We start from the raw sequence: 21914 nt of genomic DNA, 5'->3' as shown, positions 1-21914 counted from the left end.
TTTCCAAATTTGTAAGAATTAGGTATCACTCAGGAATGCCAAGATCTTGTAATCGTACGGGCACACCGGGTTGGCCCTACACCCACCCAAACAAACCCAGACTGTGTGTCGCCCTGTTCAGGTGTCTGAAGGATCTACACAAAATGTCATTTTGGACAGCCTCTAGATGGGTCAAGAATCTTAATTGGGAGGGCACAAAACTATTCATATTCCAGGATTACTCTGTGGAGCTGACCTGGGCCCGGAAAGATTTTTCCTCTATCTGTTCAAAACTGGTCTCAGAGGGCCGCAAATTCAGCTTGCTCTACCCAGCCCGTCTTCGTATCTACGATGGTTTCTCCCACAGAGATTTTCTTTCCCCAAGAGACGACAAAGCCTACCTACGAGATATGGCACGGGCACCCCCAGAAGACATCACCGATCCCAACCCAACCTCTGCCTTGTAAGCTGCTGTACCTGAGTCACTTGTTGCTTAAATTGTCTGAGACCTTTGCTTTGGACTAAATTGGATACTCTGTCCTCTGACCTATATCCCCCCCAATACACCATGTCTCACGACTGTTACCCATCTCAACCTACCAGACTCTGAAGAAATATCTCTTCTGTATTCAATTTGCATCCATAGACATGGGAATCTTTGGCCTCTTCATCAACTATCAATGCCTGACATGAAAATCGGATCCTGGAACGTGGGAGGCTTCAACTCTCCGGCTAAGAGAAGAAAGGTACTCCTATATCTCAATAAACCCAACCTAGACATAGCTCTCCTCCAAGAAACTCACCTTATCCCCACTGATGTCACGAAGTTAGCAATGCTGGGCTTGTCAGTACTAGCCTCCAGTCTCTTTACCTCCAAAGCCCGAGGCGTGGTTATTCTTATAAAACGCTCCATCCCCCATGAAATCCTGGATAGGTTTACAGACCCTAAAGGCCGATATGTAGCGACCCATGTGAAAAATAAAGGATCCCCCATCTTCCAAGGCAACATCTACGCCCCAAATACTTACTCCAAAAAATTATTTCAGTCCCTTATAGCTCTATTTTCACCATTCATTAACATTCCCTTACTTATCGGAGGTGATTTTAATCTAATTTCATCTATACATTTAGACAGGTCGAATACCACATCCTCTTCTACCTCCCTACCTAGATTAGTTATCCCCCTACTCTCAGAACAATTGCAACTGATAGATATCTGGCATGCACAACACCCCATAGAAAAAGACTACACCTGTCTATCCGCTAACCATTCTACCCTATCAAGAATAAATTACCTCCTATTATCTCTTTTCCCCTCTGTCACTGATTCTACAATAGAGTCCATAACTATCTCTGACCATGCTTCAATCACAACATCTATCTCTTTAGGCAACACTACACAGACACATAAAGCATGGAGATTTCCCTCCTACCTGGCCAAATCACCTGATTTTCGTTCACGTTTGGAGTCCGCATGGGATGACTTTGCTCTCCATAATAAAGAACATCTGGAGTCAGACCCAATGTTATATTGGATGACGGCAAAAGCAGTCCTCAGAGGAGTCATTATGTCCTTTGGTGCCCACTCCAAACGTAAATTCGCATCACAATATTTATCGCTCCAAACCACCCTAACACCTTTCAACAATTTAAATCCGCTCCTAGTCCGGCAACTAAAATCCCATATATCCAGGCAAAGACACAATTTGAAGAGTACATGGCAACCTTAGGTGTCAGACATTTGTTTTCGGTGAATTACTGTTTCCACAGATTTGGTAATAAAACTGGGAAACTTCTTTCCAACCTCCTAAAAGGCTCCCACCCACCATCAGTAGTACATCCACTTCGCACTATCACCAAATCGGACTCCGAAATAGCTAATGTATTACGACAGTTCTACGGAGCATTATACTCCGGTCCCACTCTGCCCGAATCCCCACGGTTCTCCAGCCTTCTCATTGAAGACAACTTCTGGGATACCATCACATGCCCTAGGTTATCCCCCACAGACGCTAGCGCCCTTATAGCCCCTATAACCTTAGAAGAAATAGAAAAAAACATTAGACATTCCAAATCTGATAAAGCCCCCAGCCCAGACGGCCTAAGTGCCGATTTTTTTTAAATACTATTACCCCAAAAAGGCCCCTTCCTGGTCAAAGCTCTAAATTATATTCTGACCTCTATCACTATCCCCCCCATTTTAACACTTTGTTTATCCAACCTAAAAGTTCTGCCCAAACCTGGAAGAGATTTATCTCAACCAGGGTCATATCGCCCAATATCTTTACTACCTTGATTATAAATTCCTGACAAAAATATTGGCAGATTGGTGAAAGACTATCATGCCCTCGCTAATACACCCAGACCAGTCGGGATTCATCACAGGACACCATTCGTAAACAAACATCAGGAAAGTCTTGTTGGCCAACTCTGCCTCCAATGCACAGGGGACCTCCTCAAATACGCAGAGAAGGTCTTTGACCTCATTGAATGGGAACACCTATATTCCACACTATCCAAATTCGGTTTCCCCTCTTAATTTGTTTCCCTTGTCAAATGCCTATACCTCCACTCTTTCACCCAAATTTCCTGTAATGGTTTATTGTCTGACCCATTTGAAATAAAGTCAAAGAAAAAGAGGGAGGAGTAGTTGTGGCGGATGCACACCAAAAAATATACAATTTTTGTAATTATCTTAGGAGTTTGCTCCAATTTGATATTTTAAAAAGTGGGGAATCCTATTAATCTTTAATAGCAGTTTGGATTCAGGAATTCCCTACTGTAGTTGCGAAATCAGAAAGAGGTTAAAATATTAAACATACAACATACAAAAACATGACAGGTGCAAAGGAAATTTGAAGAGTAGGTGCTCAATAGACTTAAAATGTAGGTAGAAGGGGCTGATAAATCTGGTGCTGGTTCCAGACTTGGGGTGTAAAAACTCCCAGGGTGTGTTGCACAGGATGTAATTTCTTAATGTAGGTAATCTGTCTCAGGTATCTGTGTGTCGTTGCCTAAATTGGTTTGACTTGATATCTGGCAGATAGATGCAATCCTTGCAGGACCCTTATAAGCACTTATTGGTACCCAAATATATGTGGAGATTTATTCTATGTGACATTCAGTAGATGTTATTATCACAGGGAGTGGCACAGGTTTTGTATCTCCGATTGTGAGGAGAGAAGGTACAGTTGAAATGGAGAGTGGCACTTTAGATGATGCTCATACCACTGTGTTTTAACAATAAATATATGTTTCACACATTTTTTATTTATATGAGTGGTTTTCTCAGGTATGTGGTAATTTGAGTGCTACAGTTTATTTGCCTGTGTGGTTTCAACCGAATATATCACTTGAGTTGCAATTTGTATATGTCATGTATGCAGTATTCACTGCATACCTGGCATATACAGTAGCCTGAGCACACCACAGATATTACTACACAAAAAGAGTGAGGTGGCTGTGCTGATTGCAACTATTGTGATCTATTGCTGACCCCTAGTGGTAGGGGAAATAAATTTACATGAGCCAGCTGGTCCTTGTCATATATGGACCGCTAGTCCTACATATATGGTACCAATACTATAGGTGCGGGTACATGCACAAGTCTGATCTATTAACAGTTAATACTAAATATAGCAGCACCCATTTACAGCCCTCTATCTAACCATACAGACATTGGGACACGTGTTTCGCATACAGAGCTTCTTCAAGCCAACCAACAGACTGTCTCTCCGTTGGTATATTTATTTAAATGGCCCGCCAATCAGTGTATCGTGTTCTGGTCACATGGTTCACTGGGAACCAATGCTTGATAGTTTGTCCGGCAATTACTGCGGTGTAATTCCGCCCTTACTCTAGCGTCTCCTCTCATGACGTCATCGCGCTGATCACGTGATCGGCGTGCCGCGTCACACACCGTATCACGTGGTCCGTCTGGACCAATCCTGCATCCTTGTGTTTAGAGTCCGGAAGTACCATCCTCGGTGTATTAGCCCTGTCTAGAGCATACATAATAACACCTGGATTGTTGTGGCCCCAGAAGTCTATTTTATATAGTATACCAATCACCAGAGTTAACTGGTGGGACTAATCGGATGTTGTTCTTTTCAAGTATAGCATATTGGGTCTCGGGACTGCATATTAGTTATATTATCCCTGATTCTCATCTGAGTTATGCTTGTCTCCAAGGGGGGCCCTATACTCTGTATAGTTAATACTACAGCTAAAGGTATTTTAATCTGGACATGTCATCCCGTGGGTTGTAGCCCTGTATTGAGCATGTATTATAACATCTCGGGTTTATAGTACCCTATAGTCCATCACATACAATATTAAATCATGGAGATAGTTGCTGGGGCTGATCTCTTGATGCCCCTGTTAATATGTGTCACACTGCGTTTGAGAACTATATGTTATTCCCTATTGTCCTATTGTGACTTATACCCTATCCATGAAGAGTGAAAGGGGAAGCCCTGTACTGGGTATATCTAATGTTGGTAGACTAATGGGTTATTCTATTTGGTATGTATTGTGTTGATATATTATTATCATGTGGTGGTTCTTTTTTTGACACATCCATTGCATGTTTTAGGATATATTTCTAATAAAGAATGTTGAGAAAAAAAAAAACAAAGTTATTTTTTCCCCCCCAAATTACATAGTTACATAGTTACATAGTAGGTGAGGTTGAATAAAGACTTGAATCCATCTAGTTCAACCTATGTTTATAGTACAGTAGCTTATCCCTTGTTGTATAGTATGTTATGATATTTTAAAGACAGATTTTGTTACTTATTCGTACTCCAGTGGCAAACGCAGGATTTTCAGAAGGGGGTTTCCAGAGGGGCGGAGCAAAGCACGGAGATGGACCCAGTATATGCCGGGTCAGTTAAAGTATTATAGATAGACCAAATGTATATAAATAATAATAATAATAATAATAATAATAATTATATATATATATATATATATATATATATATATATATATATATATATATATATATATATTCCATACACAAAAAACCTTGCGGTTTCACATGTCCCATTAAGGCTTCTTACACATGATCTGGCATTTCTGAAACCTGTTGTAACTCTTCCACTCAAACGCCAAAAAGCTATGAAATTACGATCATTAAGGCTGACGCCTTAATGGACGTGTTCCTTGCGCAATACAGATATGGTACGCCATCACAGCCTGTGGGTAAGTGCAGATTCAGCACTCTCACAGAGTGAGATTGCTGTCACTCACACAATGGTGGAGCTGCTAATTCACAGATTTGTGTGCTCATTGGAATACACACATGCAGTCTATGCAACTGAAGGTCTGAGCAGTTATGTGGCGCACTCATCCTAATAAGTACCCCCAATCATCTAACACTGTCTATCCCACTGAATAACTATAGGGTTCATTCTAGAACCCGCCATCTTTGAAAACCCATGCAGTTCCTCTTCCCTGCCTGGGGTGTAGCTGTCTGCTGTAGTAATTCTAGCACAGTGTGGTCTGTATATAAGCACTGCAAACCAGACCTGTGATAGAAACACTACAGCAGACAGCAACACCCAAGACAGGGTAGAAGAACTGCATGGGTTTTCAAAGATGGCAGATGCTAGAATAAACACTATTACAAGAACTATCCCACTGAGGGTCCAACATCTTTCACACTCACTACATACATCCATTTCATTTAGTATTCACATGCAGTTACCAGAAACATCTTTCATAATTGCAAAAACTATAATACTCCCAACTACTATGCATCTACACTTTCTTCTCCTATACGCATTCATGCTGCTCTGTCTTCCCCAATCCCTACTGCTGTGTGTACTCCCTCATCCGCACCAATGTGTCTTTTCCCATCTGCCCTGCCCTGTCTTTCCACACAGATGCCACTGTTTCCTTCTATCTGTGCCACTGGCTTCCCCTCTATTAGTGATACTCTGTCTCCCCCTCCATCCATGCTGCTCTGCCCACCTCATCCATGACAGTTTCCTTCCATCTGCACTGCTGTCTCCCCCTCTCCATCTGTGCTGCTCTGTTTTCCCTTTAACCCCTTTGCGCCGAACCCCCTCCCCCATCAGTGCGGTCTTTCCTCCAACTGCTCCTCTGTTTCCCACCCAATCGCATCACTTTGTCTTACCTTCCCCAATCTGTGCCACTCTTTTCCACCCATCTGCTTTGTTAGTCCCCCATCAGTGCTGCTTAGCCTTCCTACCATCTACGCATTTCTATTGCTCCCCATCCACACCACACTGCCTCCTACCCCAATCAACACCACTTTTAACCCATCCTCTCGGCTCTGTTTACTGCTCAGCCCTTCAGTTGCATAGACTGCATGTGTGTATTCCAATGAGCACACAAATCTGTGAATTAGCAGCTCCACCATTGTGTGAGTGACAGCAATCTCACTCTGTGAGAGTGCTGAATCTGCACTTACCCACAGGCTGTGATGGCGTACCATATCTGTATTGCGCAAGGAACACGTCCATTAAGGCGTCAGCCTTAATGATCGTAATTTCATAGCTTTTTGGCGTTTGAGTGGAAGAGTTACAACAGGTTTCAGAAATGCCAGATCATGTGTAAGAAGCCTTAATGGGACATGTGAAACCGCAAGGTTTTTTGTGTATGGAATTTCATTGCTTTTTTTCAATTTTTTTTTTATTATCGATGCGCGGGAGTGCACATCGTTAACAGGAAGCATAAACCCTAGTCAATATTATCAACAATATCGCTCAAGAAAGGTATCAGCCAACTAGAAGGTGGGTGGTTAATACCGAACCTTCCAAAATGAAATCCCATCTAATAGATTTTTTGGTACTTGTTTCCTAGCACGGTGCCTGTCGGGTCCCATCGCATACCATTACTTAAGGTATGCGATGGGACCCGATCTGACCCGATATTCGGGTTTTAAGACCTTCATATACAGTTTTAAAATCACGTTGCATGCAATGGCATGCGATGTGACGTGATTACACCCGATTTCCCATTGTACAGCCACCCTGATGGCTGATTACAATGTTAAATGCACCCACACACCCGATTTTTAATTGTACACCCACCCATAATTAACGCTACCCTAGTATCAAAGGCAACCCGAAGCGTGGCAAGCGCATCGAGCCCATGAGGGTTGGTGGTACATGTCCTCCGACCTTTTCATACCCCCACTATCCACGTCGATGTGGAGTTGACTTTAGATAGTGTGGCGAGCGCAGCGAGCCCCGTGAGGGGACGCGGAATACATGTGAAGTAATCCGCGTGCGCTCGCCACACTATATAATATCAACTCCACGCCGACGTGGATAGTGGGGGTATGAAAAGGTCGGAGGGCGCGTACCGCCGCCGCTCGCCACGCTTCGGGTTGGCGTTGATAGTGGCGTGGCGTTAACAATGGGGGGGCATTTGACATACTAATTACCCATCAGGGTGGGTGTACAATTAAAAATCGTTTCTGGGGGTGCATTTAACATAGGAATCAGCCATCAGGGTGGGTGTACAATTAAAAATCGGATGCGATCTGGTTGCATGCAATGCCACCCGATCTGATAGACCCGATGCCATACAATTAAAATCTGTGGCGCCATGCTAGGAAACAAGTATCGTTTTTTCATCAAATGTGTTTACCAATCATTTTCCCCAAAGACAATACTGTAGTAGTGAGCAAGTGAAACATCTGAGAAAGGCCTCTAGGTGACTACACAAGGCTCCATTGGGAGCACATTCACCAAATTAGTTTGTTTGGTGGTTATATTATTAATAAGCGGCTGAATACACCCAATGTGCACACATGCTGCAATCAAAAACCTGTATGTACTAAAATTCTAGGTATTATCAAATATGCCTATAGCTGGGTACACACTGGGCGATACATCATTAATAATATGGTCTTTATTGATATCCTGTGCATATCGTCCAGTGTGTGCGGCCGTGTGTTGTTAACAGTGACAATTTAAATTACAGGAAAAGTATCCAGTGAGGGAAATTCCATGTGAAGATGCCTGTTACAGAGGTTGGACTAGAATTGTGTAAGGATTAATAGCAAGTGCTGTCCAGAATATACCCATTGTAGTGTTCATTCTAGCAACCGCTATCTTTGAAAACCCATGAAGTTCCTCTTCCCTGCCTGGGGTGTCGCTGTCTGCTGTTGTGCTTCAAGCACAGTGTGGTCTGTATATCAGAATTGATATGCAAACCAGAACTGTGCTAGAAACACCACAGCAACCAGCAACACCCCAGACAGGGAAGAGTAACTGCAAGGTTCAAAGATAGCGGGTGCTAGAATAAAGACTAACCATAGACATTCTTTTCACAAGAAACAACTTGGTATACACTACAGAGTGTTAATAAGTGTGTTTCACATGACTAATAAGAGTACCGGGTATATGAGTGTGACACCCAGTTTGGATGGCAGGGAAGCCACTCTCTAGGAGCACATGATTAGGCGTAACAGTGCCCCCCCCCTCCCCCCTAACAGGCATTAGTAACAACACCATCACCAGGGTTACTGCTGGCACAGCACATGTGTAGGAGGTGTAGGATGTGTATATAGGGAGGGGGTGTATATATGTATAGGAAGGGGACATATATAGGAGGGTTATGACATGTATGTATGTATGTATGTACGTTGTACTCTGCACCATTTTTATGACTATATAAAAGAAAGTTTTTCACTACAAGTCTACGAGTGCCGCCATTTTTTTCCATATGCTATACTATGTATTGGAAGGCATCGGAGCAAACAATTTATGAAGAAGGGGACATGTGGAGGGGAGGAGATCTATATATATATCTCCTCCCCATATACACATCCTACCCCTCCTACACATGTGAAATCAGTGAAGCTTTATTTCTACGTTTCGGAGCTCGTGGCTCCTTCGTCAGGATAACTAGCAGAGTGACAAAGTGCAAATTTTAAACATAACTTACCGGCATGTCTCCCGCACATCCTCCGTCGCCGGAACTCTCCTCTGACCACTTCTGTTACCCACACTGTCTTCCGGCGGGTATGGGAGACCTCCGGCTTCTTTGGTTGCTAGGGCAACGCGACGCTGTCAGAGTGCACACTGCGGATATATATATAAAAAAAAAGTATACATAAAATGTACAAAACAATACAATATCGTGCGCATGTAAATACCCTTAAGCTCTATTAGTGTGCAGGCATATGTGTATTTTATCTAGATTCTAATGTTATCTCATAACTGCCTTGTGATATATCCTAACAATAGGGATAAATGTCCTATTGGTTAAAAGGGACTGTGGGCCTTATTCTAGTTCACTCTTTCTGACAAAATCCTTCTTAGATGGACAAAACCATGTGCACTGCAGGGGCAGATGTAAAATGTGCAGAGAGAATTAGATTTGGGTGAGTTATTTTGTTTCTGTGCAGGGAAAATACTGACTGCTTTATTTTTACACTGCAATATAGATCTCACTTTGAAGTAAAACCCCACCCAAATCTGATTCAATCTGCACAAGTAATATCTTCCCCACCTGTATTGCACATGGTTTTGTCCATCTAAGAAGGTTTTTATCAGAAAGAGTGAACTAGAATAAGGCCCTGTGCCATAGAGGATCGGACACTACACGCTGAACCTCCTACACAGCTTCCTCCAACACGCCCTCTCCTGTATTAAAGGTGCAGGAGCTACAGAGCCTGTGTAGGAGGGGTAGGATGTGTATATGTATGGGAAGGGGACATGTGTAGGAGGGGTAGGATGTGTATATGGGGAGGGGATGTATATATGTATGGGAAGTAGACATGTGTAGGAGGGGTAGGACGTGTATATGGGGAGAGGATTTATATATGTATGGGAAGGGGACATATGTAGGAGGGGTAGGACATGTATATGGGGAGGGGGTGTATATATGTATGGGAAGTGGACATGTGTAGGAGGGGTAGGATGTGTATATGGGGAGGGGGTGTATATATGTATGAGAAGGGGACATGTGTAGGAGGGGTAGGATGTGTATATGGGGAGGGGGTGTATATATGTATGGGAAGGGGACATGTGTAGGAGGGGTAGGATGTGTATATGGGGAGGGGATGTATATATGTATGGGAAGTAGACATGTGTAGGAGGGGTAGGACGTGTATATGGGGAGGGGGTGTATATATGTATGGGAAGGGGACATGTGTAGGATGGGTAGGACATGTATATGGGGAGTGGGTGTATATATGTGTGGGAAGGGGACATATGTAGGAGGGGTAGGACGTGTATATGGGGAGGGGATGTATATATGTATGGGAAGGGGACATGTGTAGGAGGGGTAGGATGTGTATATGGGGAGGGGGTGTATATATGTATGGGAAGGGGACATGTGTAGGAGGGGTAGGACGTGTATATGGGGAGGGGATGTATATATGTATGGGAAGGGGACATGTGTAGGAGGGGTAGGACGTGTATATGGGGAGGGGGTATATATATATGTATGGGAAGGGGACATGTGTAGGAGAAGTAGGATGTGTATATGGGGAGGAGGTGTATATATGTATGGGAAGGGGACATGTGTAGGAGGGGGAGTGGGAATGTGACAACTGAGCCCCATGCATACAGTGTAACGGTATACAAAGTAATGGTTGCCATTGTGTCAAGAGGGGATAGACAATGCCAGTGTCTCTTTCTGTACTGTAATAAAATCAGCCATCTTGGTACACGTTTTTAGTGAAGTCTCTCTAAGTATACACTGGTGGCCACTGTGCAAGTGCAACAAGTTGAAATGCTATATCTTTATTATGGGGAAAATTTCACTAAATTTAAAAAACCCTGTAATTTTCTGAAAAACCTTATCTGTGTCCAGCCAGTCTTTTAAAAATCAGCAGCGCTTCCTGCCACGCTGCTCGGCAAACAGCGCTACAAGGTCCCAGCACCCACTGTCTTCCAACCGCAGCAGCCCCCCGGGGCAGTGCTGTCTTCCCCATTGGGGTGGGCCCCTAGGTCCTAGGGCCCCTAGGCAACTGCACATTGTGCCCAATGGGAAAGACATAACTGTTGGGGGTTCTACTGTCACTTCTGGGGGGAGGATGGGGATGGCGTTGCTGCTGTAAGTGCTGGTGGGTGTTGAGGCTTCTACTTTCACGGCTGGGGGGAAGGGGATGATGGTGCAGCTTTCAGGTCATGCAGTGATGGGGTGCCGGTTCAGGGGCAGAATCTGCAGCGGTCAGTGATGGGTGGGGCAGGGGGGATACAGCTATCAAGTTAGTAATTGGGGGGGGGGGGGTACAGATGTCAGGTCAGTGATGGGGGAGATGTCCGAGTGCTGGTGTGCTTCTTACTGTGTGGTGGGTGTAGCGACACTCTGGCGGCAGTTTGGACCCTCTTGGACCCAGCTGGAGCAGGACGGCAGTAGCAACGAGAACCCTCCTGGGCCCAGCAGCTGAAGCAGCACCCTGGCAGCATCAAGGACCCGGCTGAAGCAGGACAGCGGTCATGGTGCAGACCCTCCTGCGTAGAAGATGGAAGAGCGTAGGGGAGAGAAAGAGGAGAAGGGGGGACAATGGGAGAGAGAAAATAATGCTCATTACACATTATGCAACACATCGAAATGCTCGATACACATTATACCAAACACTGTAATACCCATTACACATTATGCCACACAGTGATAGTGAGTGATAGTGGCATATGGGTGACAGTGGTGTGTGAGTGGGTGTGTGAGTGACATACGCAAGTGGGACAGGATGTTGGAGACAAATATTACAGTTTACCTAACTTAACTGCGCAGAGCAACAGCATCAGCCGGGAGCTGTAGATGGAGCAATCTCCTTCCCCCAGTGTCCTGCTCTCTATCAGAATGACATGCTCTCTCACCCTGCGGCCTGTTTAAATCACACTGGTGCACTCCATCACTCTGCAGCCTGCGCTCTATCACACTAACACGCTCCCTCACCCAGCGGCCTGCGCTCTATCACACTGACGCTCCCTCACCCTGCAGCCTGCAATATATCACACTGACGCTCCCTCACCCTGCAGCCTGCACTATATCACACTGACGCTCCCTCACCCTGCAGCCTGTACTATATCACACTGACGCCCTCCCTCACCCTGCAGCCTGTGCTATATCACACTGATGCTCCCTCACCCTGCAGCCTGCACTATGTTACACTGACGCTCCCTCACCCTGCACTAATATCACACTGACGCTCCCTACACCTACAGCCTGCACTATATCACACTGACGCTCCCTCACCCTGCACTATATCACATTGACGCTCCCTCACCCTGCACTATATCACACTGACGCTCCCTCACCCTGCACTATATCACACTGATGCTCCCTCACCCTGCACTATATCACACTGACGCTCCCTCACCGTGCAGCCTGCACTAGATCACACTGACGCTCCCTCACCATGCAGCCTGCACTATATCACACTGATGCTCCCTCACCCTGCAGCCTGCACTATATCACACTGACGCTCCCTCACCGTGCAGCCTGCACTATATCACACTGATGCTCCCTCACCCTGCACTATATCACACTGACGCTCCCTCACCCTGCACTATATCACACTGACGCTCCCTCACCGTGCAGCCTGCACTATATCACACTGATGCTCCCTCACCCTGCAGCCTGCACTATATCACACTGACGCTCCCTCACCGTGCAGCCTGCACTATATCACACTGATGCTCCCTCACCCTGCACTATATCACACTGACGCTCCCTCACCCTGCACTATATCACACTGACGCTCCCTCACCGTGCAGCCTGCACTATATCACACTGATGCTCCCTCACCCTGCAGCCTGCACTATATCACTCTGACGCTCCCTCACCCTGCATTATATCACACTTACATACTCCCTCACCCAGCGGCCGGCACTATAACACACTGACATGCTCCCTCACTCTGGGGCATGCACTTTATCACACTGACGTACTCCCTCACTCAGCGGTCTGCACTCTATCACACTGACGCTCCCTCACCCTGCACTATATCACACTGACGCTCCCTCACCCTGCAGCCTGCACTATATCACACTGACGCTCCTGCAGCCTGCACTATATCACACTGACGCTCCCTCACCCTGCAGCCTGCACTATATCACACTGACGCTCCCTCACCCTGCACTATATCACACTGATGCTACCTCACCCTGCAGCCTGCACTATATCACACTGACGCTCTCTCTCACCCTGCCGCCTGCGCTAAATCACACTGACACTCCCTCACCCTGCAGCCTGCACTATATCACACTGACGCTCTCTCACCCTGCAGTCTGCGCTAAATCACACAGACGTACTCCCTCGCTCAGCGGTCTGCGCTCTGTCACACTCCCTCACCCTGCGGCCTGTGCTCTATCACACTGCTCTCTATCAACACTAACACGCTCCCTCACCCAGCGGCCTGCGCTTTATCACACAGACGTGCTCCCTCACTCTGGGGCATGCACTATATCACACTGACGCGCTCCCTCGCTCAGCGGTCTGCGCTCTGTCACACTCCCTCACCCTGCGGCTGGCGCTCTATCAAACTGCTTTCTATTATGCTGATGCACTCTATCACACTGACATGATTCTTCACCCTGCGGCCTGCACTAAATCACACTGACACACTCCCTTACTCTGCGTCCTGCGCTAAATCACACTGATACACTCCATCACCCTGAAGCCTGCGCTCTATCACACTGACATGCTCCCTCACTCTGGGCCAGGAGCTCTATCACACTGCTCTCTATCACACTGACATGCTTCCTCACCCTGCAGCCTGCGCTTTATCACACTGACACACTCCATCACTCTGAAGCCTGCGCTCTATCACACTAACACGCTCTCTCACCCAGCGGCCTGCACTCTGTCACACTCCCTTACCCTGGGGCATACGCTAAATCACACTGATGCGCTCCATCACCCTGAAGCCTGCGCTCTATCACACTGACGTGCTCTCACTCTGTGGCATGCACTCTGTCACACTCCCTTACCCTGCGGCCTGCGCTAAATCACACTGACGCGCTCCATCACCCTGAAGCCTGCGCTCTATCACACTGACGTGCTCTCTCACTCTGGGGCATGCACTATATCACACTGACGCGCTCCCTCGCTCAGCGGTCTGCGCTCTGTCACACTCCCTCACCCTGCGGCTTGCGCTCTATCAAACTGCTCTCTATCATGCTGATGCACTCTATCACACTGACATGATTCCTCACCCTGCGGCCATCACTAAATCACACTGACACACTCCCTTACACTGCGGCCTGCGCTAAATCACACTGCTACACTCCATCACCCTGAAGCCTGCGCTCTATCACACTAATACGCTCCCTCACCCAGCGGCCTGCGCTCTTTCACACTGACATGCTCCCTCACTCTGGGGCATGAGCTCTATCACACTGCTCTCTATCACACCGATGCACTGTATCACACTGACATGCTTCCTCACCCTGCAGCCTGCGCTTTATCACACTGACACACTCCATCACTCTGAAGCCTGCGCTCTATCACACTAACACGCTCCCTCACCCAGCGGCCTGCGCTTTATCATACTGACGTGCTCCCTCACTCTGGGGCATGCACTCTATCACACAGATGCGCCCCCTCAGTCAGCGGTCTGCACTCTGTCACACTCCCTTACCCTGGGGCCTGCGCTAAATCACACTGACGCGCTCCATCACCCTGCACTCTATCACACTGACGCGCTCCTTCACTCAGCGGCCTGCGCTCTGTCACTCATTCACCTTGCGGCCTGCGCTAAATCACACTGATGCACTACCTCACCATGCGGCCTGCAGGCTTTCACACAGATGCACTCACTTGCCCTGCGGCCTAACCTTCCCTTTCCACCAGCTAATTCTAAGCCCCCCAGCAGCCTGACTCTATGTCCCTTCTAGTGCCTAAATCTAACCCTCCCTCCTCCAGCCTAATGCTAACCCACCTTACATACTTCATTTCACAGGGGAAAAAAAACACAGTAGTACTCACTTGCTTAAGGTAATCTTATAGCCATGCCTGGACTGGAAGGATGTGGAGTTGTCCCTCTTCTCCTTTCATGACAGCAGCAGCAGCAATGTGGGCACACTGGGCAGTAGGCCAGTAGCTGCCCTGAGCCAGGTTAGCCCCGCCCCCTGACTCCCGTGTAGCCCCGCCCCCTGACTTCCGTGTAGCTCCGCCCCCTGACTCCCATGTAATTCTGCATTCCCTGTAAACTCCGTCCCCACTGCTCTCTCTCCTGAAAGTGACAGGGAAGGATGTGGAGTTGTCCCTCTTCTCCTTTCACGACAGCAGCAGCAATGTGGGCACACTGGGCAGTAGGCCAGTAGTAGCTGCCCTGAGCCAGGTTAGCCCCGCCCCCTGTCTCCCGTGTAGCCACGCCCCCGACTTCCATGTAGCTCCGCCCCCTGACTCCCATGTAATTCTGCATTCCCTCCCTGTAAACTCCGTCCCCACTGCTCTCTCTCCTGAAAGTGACAGGCTCTGTGAAAGCCGTGTCAGCTCCCCCATGCAACAGCGGGGACAAGCTGTGCAGCACCCCGTTCAGTTGCACGGCTTGTCTCCTATAAAATTGTGCAGCGGGTGTGGGGGGGGGGGGTCATTATTAGGTGCATGTGCACCCCCATGCGTACGCCTAAACTGCCAGGGGATCACAGGGGACTAGGACACTGAGTATGCTGTGGGGGGATCACAGGGGGACGGGACATGGTGGATTCTGCGTGGGATCACAGGGGCACAGCACATTGGGAATGCTGCCAGGGGGACAGGACACTGGGAATACTGCCATGGGATCACAGAGGGACGGGACACCAGGGATGCTGCAGGGGAACAGGACACTGGGGATGCTGTGGGGGATCACAGGGGGACAAGCGAAGGCGGATGCTGCTAGGGAATCACAGGGGGACAGGACACTGGTGATGCTGCGGGAAGACAGCACTCCTGCCATATACCACCTGCTGTAGGACCGAATAGTCACCTGGCAGCCCAGCTCTCTGAGCCCTTCCCCACAGAAAGCACTTTTTGAATTTCCCGGCAGTGCACGGAGTGCAGTGAATAAATTAGGTGATGTCACTCATTTTACAGCCACCTCTGGCACGGCACCACGGACCCTACTAAACTGTATTAAGAACAGTGTCAGGGCTAATAAACACACAGCGTCCCCCACCCCCACTATAACATAGCCACAGCTAAATCCACTTACACAAATTATTTCAGTTTGCGAGCAGGATTCGGCCATCTTGGTACACCCAAGTGAAGCCACTCTGTGTACGCCCCCAGCTGATGGCTTCTGCGGCTGCGCAACAAGTTGGAGCTCCTATCTTTATAATGGGGGACGTTTCACTAAATTATAAAAAAACTGTACCTATCTGAAAATCCTCAACCCCAAAAGGCACTCCACTGGGACAATATCTACCTAATAAAACAAACCCCAAGTCTCAATTGTTCCTCTACCCCGAGTTATGCCTTCCCAAAAAAAACCTCATAGACTAACATGGGTGACAAAGTGTCATTTCTGAAGTGTCAGAAAAAAACTGGCAGTTGGAAGTTTAGATCGCTCCTAATTGGTCATTTTTTAATATTTCGCCCTGAAATTTTGCACGCAGCACCGGTTGACGATTCTACGCGTACATGCCAAATTTCAGCTCAGTACGCCCAGTCACTTTTGAGGTGCAGTCCCTCAAACACCATGCCCCCATCCGAAAAGTTCCCTATGGGAAAAATCCGTTCGTTGGATTCAGCCTTAATATAAGGGCACTACCGTGCCCTTATAATATATATATATATATATATAACAGCAGTGTAGACCCCTGGGCATAGCAATGTATTGGGGCCCCTACCGATCCTCCAGCGGTACGGGTGGGGGAAGCTTTGATGTCCTGCCGGTGGTAGGGGGTATTATATCAACCGCTCAGCATGTAGGGCCTGGATCAGTAATTTCCACTAATTACCCCTTTCCTTCACAGATGGTGGGAGATGGGGTGGGAGAAGGGGGCATTGGGCTGAATGAAGGGGCCCTGATACATAACTTCCAGGGTGGTAGAGGATGTTTAATATGCAGAGGAGGGGTGTAGAGTGGAGTGGGAGGACAGCTTGCTTGACTACAGTTATCTCCAGTTCCCAGAAATAGATTTCTTAGATTTTAATGGAATTAAAAACTAGAGAATCTCACCTACCAAATGCTGTTGGGGACTAGGGGATCAGAGTTCAGGAGGCAGAGCAATCTACCAAGGAGTATATAAAACTACATACCAGGTGTGTGGAGCTGGAGCAGTAACCAGCTGCTGGAAGGCTAATATCTCTGGTTCTGGGCAAAGTAGAGACAAGCTACTAGTGTCCATCAAAGGGGGAGAGTCCCAGCTTTTGGAATATATCCTCAGAAAAACTATAAGTCAGACAGAACCTGAAATATCTGACTGGGAAGAGCAATTACCAGGCTTGGATGGGGACCACTGCTTTGAAGTCAGATATCTCCGGTTCTTAAGGGCTGATTTTTAAAATTCTTGTACCCATGGAAAGAGGAGACCCTCAGCTTTCAGCCTCGGGTCCTTAGACTCCTGGGGGGGTTTCTGGGTACTCAGAAACCCCCCCTGCGTGCGCTACTGTACCCAGGGATGTTTTTAACCAATAAATGTTTATCCAACCTTATTTTAAACATATTTATAGTGTCTGCCGACACCACTTCTCTGACTGCTCTGACTGTAAAGAATTTTTTTTCTTATAGATGAACAAAATATTTTTCTTCTAATCTAAACTCATGCCCTCGCATCCTAGATTCCTTTCTAGTAGAAAAAGGGGTGTTTGACAGTTCCTTATATTGGCCCCTAATATATTTATACATGTTGAGCATATCCCCCCTTAAACGTCTTTTCTCTAGTGTAAATAGTCCCAAATTGTTTAATCTTTCCTCATAGTTTAAATTCTCCATTCCCCTAATAAGCTTAGTTACTCTTCTTTGGATTTTTTCTAATTCTATGATGTCCTTTTTATAGTGCGGGGCCCAGAACTGCACTGCGTATTCGAGGTTTGTTCTAACCAATGATTTGTACAGAGGCATAATTACTTTTAAATCCCTAGTTTCCATGGCCCTTTTAATACATGCGAGAATTTTGTTGGCCTTTTTTGTTGCTATATTACATTGAGCACTACACCCCAGTCTGTTGTCTATTTGGACTCCTAGATCCTTTTCGAGTACTGATTTACCCAATTCATTCCCACTTAGGTAATAACTAGCACACTGGCTATGTCTCCCAAGGTGCATGACCTTGCACTTGTTCATATTGAACCTCATCTTCCACTTTTTTGCCCACTCATCTAGATTGTCAAGATCATTTTGAAGCCTGGTGACATCTTCTGATGATTTAATAACTCTGCTCAGTTTTGTATTGTCCGCAAAGATGGATACATTGCTGAGTAACCACATCCCAATATCGCTAATAAAAATGTTAAATAAAATAGGCCAAAGAACCGAACCCTGTGGCACTCCACTTAGTACTGGTATCATATTAGATACGGCACTGTTCACGACCACTCTTTGTTCTCTATTACACAGCCAGTTCCCTACCCATCTACAGATATTTGCCCCTAATCCCATGTCCTCCATTTTATTTATCAACCTCTTGTGTTGTACTGTGTCGAAGGCTTTAGCAAAATCTAGGAAAATCACATCTACAGCGTTTTCATTATCAAGGTTTTTGCTAACCTCTTCCTAGAAACCAAGTAGATTAGTTTGGTATGAACAATTTTTCACGAACCCATGCTGGTTATTACTGCGTAAACTATGAAGGTATAAATATTCCTGGATACCATCTCCTAAAAATCCTTCAAATTGTTTACCCACTATTGATGTTAAACTAATAGGTCTGTAATTAGTGGGATCCTCCTTTTTTCCTTTTTTGAATAATGGCACTACCTCTGCTATTCACCAGTCTTTTGGTACCTTTCCTGATGATAGTGAATTATCAAAGATATAATGTAGAGGGGAAGCTAATTCCTCCCTTAATTCCATTAGTACCCTAGGATGAATCCCATCTGGCCCAGGTGATTTATTTGTTTTGATTTTGCTGAGTCTCAATATTATTTCCTCGGTAGAGAAAACAATATTGAGGTCCGGCTTGTTCATCCCATTTGTGGTATGTGTGCGTTCCACAGTCTGCTCTCCCTTAGTAAACAATGATGAGAAGAACTCCTTTAACAGTTCTGCTTTTCCCTTGTCCTCCGTAAAACTTTTTCCATTGATATCAGTTAGTGGGCCTATGTTGTCCTTAATTATACGTTTACTATTTATGTATTTGAAAAACTTCTTGGGGTTAGTTTTACTTTCAGTGGCTATGCGCTCTTCATAATCCCTTTTAGCTACTTTGATTGCCCCTTTGCAAATTTTGTTTGATTCTTTGTATTTGGTGAACGCCTCCTCATTTAAGTTGTTTTTATAGAATTTAAATGCTCTTGTTTTATTGTAGATTGCTGACCTAACTTTTTTGTCCAACCATGGTGGCTTTTTTATTGAATTTACCCTTAGTTACTTTAAGAATGTATTTAATAGTTAATGATTTGAGTAAATTTTTTAGAGTATCCCACATTTCCTCAAAAACTGTTTCCCACACAATTCTTTTTAGGGCTTCTCTGAATAATAATAAATCTTTGTTCTCCGGGCATCCCGGTGCCCAAAATACCCTCGAGATTCTGCAACGCTCCTATTGGTGGCCACAGATCAGAAAAGACATCAAATAATTTGTGGCATCCTTTTCAGAGTGTATACAGCATAAAATTCCTTTCCAGGGAGGTTCTATCCTCCACAACCATGTTTTTCTCCAGGAAGATATTCCAATAAATTCAGTTTCCGTCGATGATGGATGGTCCACCTGTTCCGAAGATGGAGACTGAGAAGATCTGTGAAAAACTCAGTTTGGGAGTTCTTTAGCTCTCCTACCAAGTTCATTGGGGTGTTCGGAGTCCACCCCTAAAGAGGGGGGGGGGGGGTACTGTCATGAACCTGACTTGGTTCACATTTATTTTCTGAGGTTTCCATGCCTGTTTGTTTCCTAGCTGCTGATGTTGCAGCTGCTCTGCATCCTCAGTGATTAAAACTCCAGTGAGGCTCCCTGAGTTCAGCACCAGTCACATGACCCCAGGTATCTCAAGACATACTTCCTGGTTCTGTCTGCTGCTGCAAGCTGCAGACAATCAAGCAATCACCTGGATAAATATAAGCCAGCTTCCCAGAGTCCTCCTTGCCTTGAACAATTGCTTTACCTCTTCCAGAGTTCGCCTGTGTTCAGAGGAAGTTCCCAAGGCTCCAGGATATCCAGGTTCACCTGTGTCCCTGTCTCTAGCATTTCTTCCAGCTGCTGTTATTTACCTGGTTCATTCCATCTCCAGAAGACTCCTGCGATACCATCCCTGCGGTCGAGTATCAGGTGTCTCGCTGAGCACCTCTCTGGCTCTTAAACCAGTTACCACTATCAGAGACTACCTACATCTTGTCCTGATCCTGTTGACAGTCCCCTTCAACACCTGGGTTGACTCACAGCTATTGTGCTCCATAGAGACTATCACACCTCCGTCCTATCTAGCAATACACCTGAGTATACAGTACGTCAACATCTCCATCGACATCCCAAGTTGTCAGTCCCACAGTTCCCAGACTGCCCACCAGTTACCCTGGTCTCTCAAGGCCGTCCCAGGGTTCAGTCTCTCCAGTCCCAGCCTGCATCCAGGAGACCAGGGCAGGGGGCCGCGACCTGCTTGTCAGATGCAGCTAAGTCCAAAGTCCCTTGCGGGACTCCCTGGTGAACACTGCTGGCAAGTTAGACTCCGCGCCCCTGTTCCTGGTCTCCGCCAACACTCTGGTATGTTGTGCTCTCGTCCCCTTGTGCATGTAATATATTAAACCCCCGGCATTCTGCTACACAGCGCCCTCCACTGGTCCACCACGGTCACAGCCGGGAACACAAAAAACCCCAGAGCTGAAAGCCACATAGGGCAGTACGGATGGTGTAATGGTTAGCATTACTGCTTCATAGCACTGAGGTCATGGGATCAATTCTAAGCATGGCCCTAACTGTGCAGAGTTTGTATATTCTCCCATACTTGCGTGGGTTTCCTCTGGGTACTCCGGTTTCCTCCCACAATCCAAAAGTGTACTAGTAGGCTAATTGGCTCCCAAAAAATTAATTCTAGAATGTCTGTGTGTGTGTGTCTGTGTGTGTGTGTGTGTACATGTGGTAGGGAATATAGATTGTAAGCTCCACTGGGGCAGGGACTGATGTGAATGTTCAAATCTTCTCTGTAAAGCGCTGCGGAATATGTATGCGCTATATAAGAAACTGTTAATAAAGAAATAATAATAATACAGTGCCTCATCATTTCAGGAAAGTGCAGATGCCAGGATTTGGAACTAAACTAGATACTGCCAAATGGAACAGGATCCTTGCTGAAGGCGGGGAATGTCAGTAGCTGCACAAGTTACACACCCAGGCTCATAAAAGCTTCAACAGAATGTTGACACAAAGTTCCTGTATGAGGACAAGATGTCATCAGATCTTTCCCATAGAGGCCATGCCCAATTCAGGGCTGATCCTGACAAATAATACAGATGGAGCCACTGCCATCCTTGGCCGGCGCTCACAAGATCCCTTTCACTGGCCGGTGATAGAGACTGGGATATGCGTGCGTCTCATGTGCGTGCAAGTATCACGGGGGCTGGGCAGCATCTACCTGCCTATCTCCGCTTCAAGGAGATGCTGCCCAGTTCAGGAGGGGAGGGTTCGGTGAGGTGGACCGACGGCGGGGGTTGCAACAATGAGAGCAATTAGACCACCGTCAAGCTCTGTTGCCATCCACTGCAAAGATGAGCCCAGCTACATCTGTATATGCAACTTTTGTTCTCTCAGTGGGAAAGTTACTGGGCTGTAATTCGAAATGAATTTTGCAATCCTGATGCAGGAGTTGGCAGGTGAAGACGAGGAGCAGCTGTAGCAGCAGGAGGAGGAACTTCTACTTGA

General features: G+C 46.5%; 1 long non-coding RNA gene across 1 annotated transcript; it reads right to left on the bottom strand.

Moving 5' to 3' along the window:
* Positions 1-8900: 8900 nt before the first annotated feature.
* LOC146025592 (uncharacterized) lies at positions 8901-15031 on the bottom strand. Its single transcript, XR_014454246.1, has 3 exons — positions 14902-15031; positions 11255-11423; positions 8901-9041 (listed from the first exon to the last, which is right to left on the bottom strand). It is a non-coding gene; the product is annotated as an uncharacterized LOC146025592 (long non-coding RNA).
* Positions 15032-21914: the final 6883 nt, after the last annotated feature.

This window comes from Crinia signifera, chromosome 1, assembly GCF_055691185.1.
Source record: "Crinia signifera chromosome 1, ASM5569118v1, whole genome shotgun sequence".
NCBI lineage: Eukaryota > Metazoa > Chordata > Amphibia > Anura > Myobatrachidae > Crinia > Crinia signifera.
Note: the sequence above shows the minus strand (reverse complement) of the source record. Positions and strands in the feature narration are given on the sequence as shown.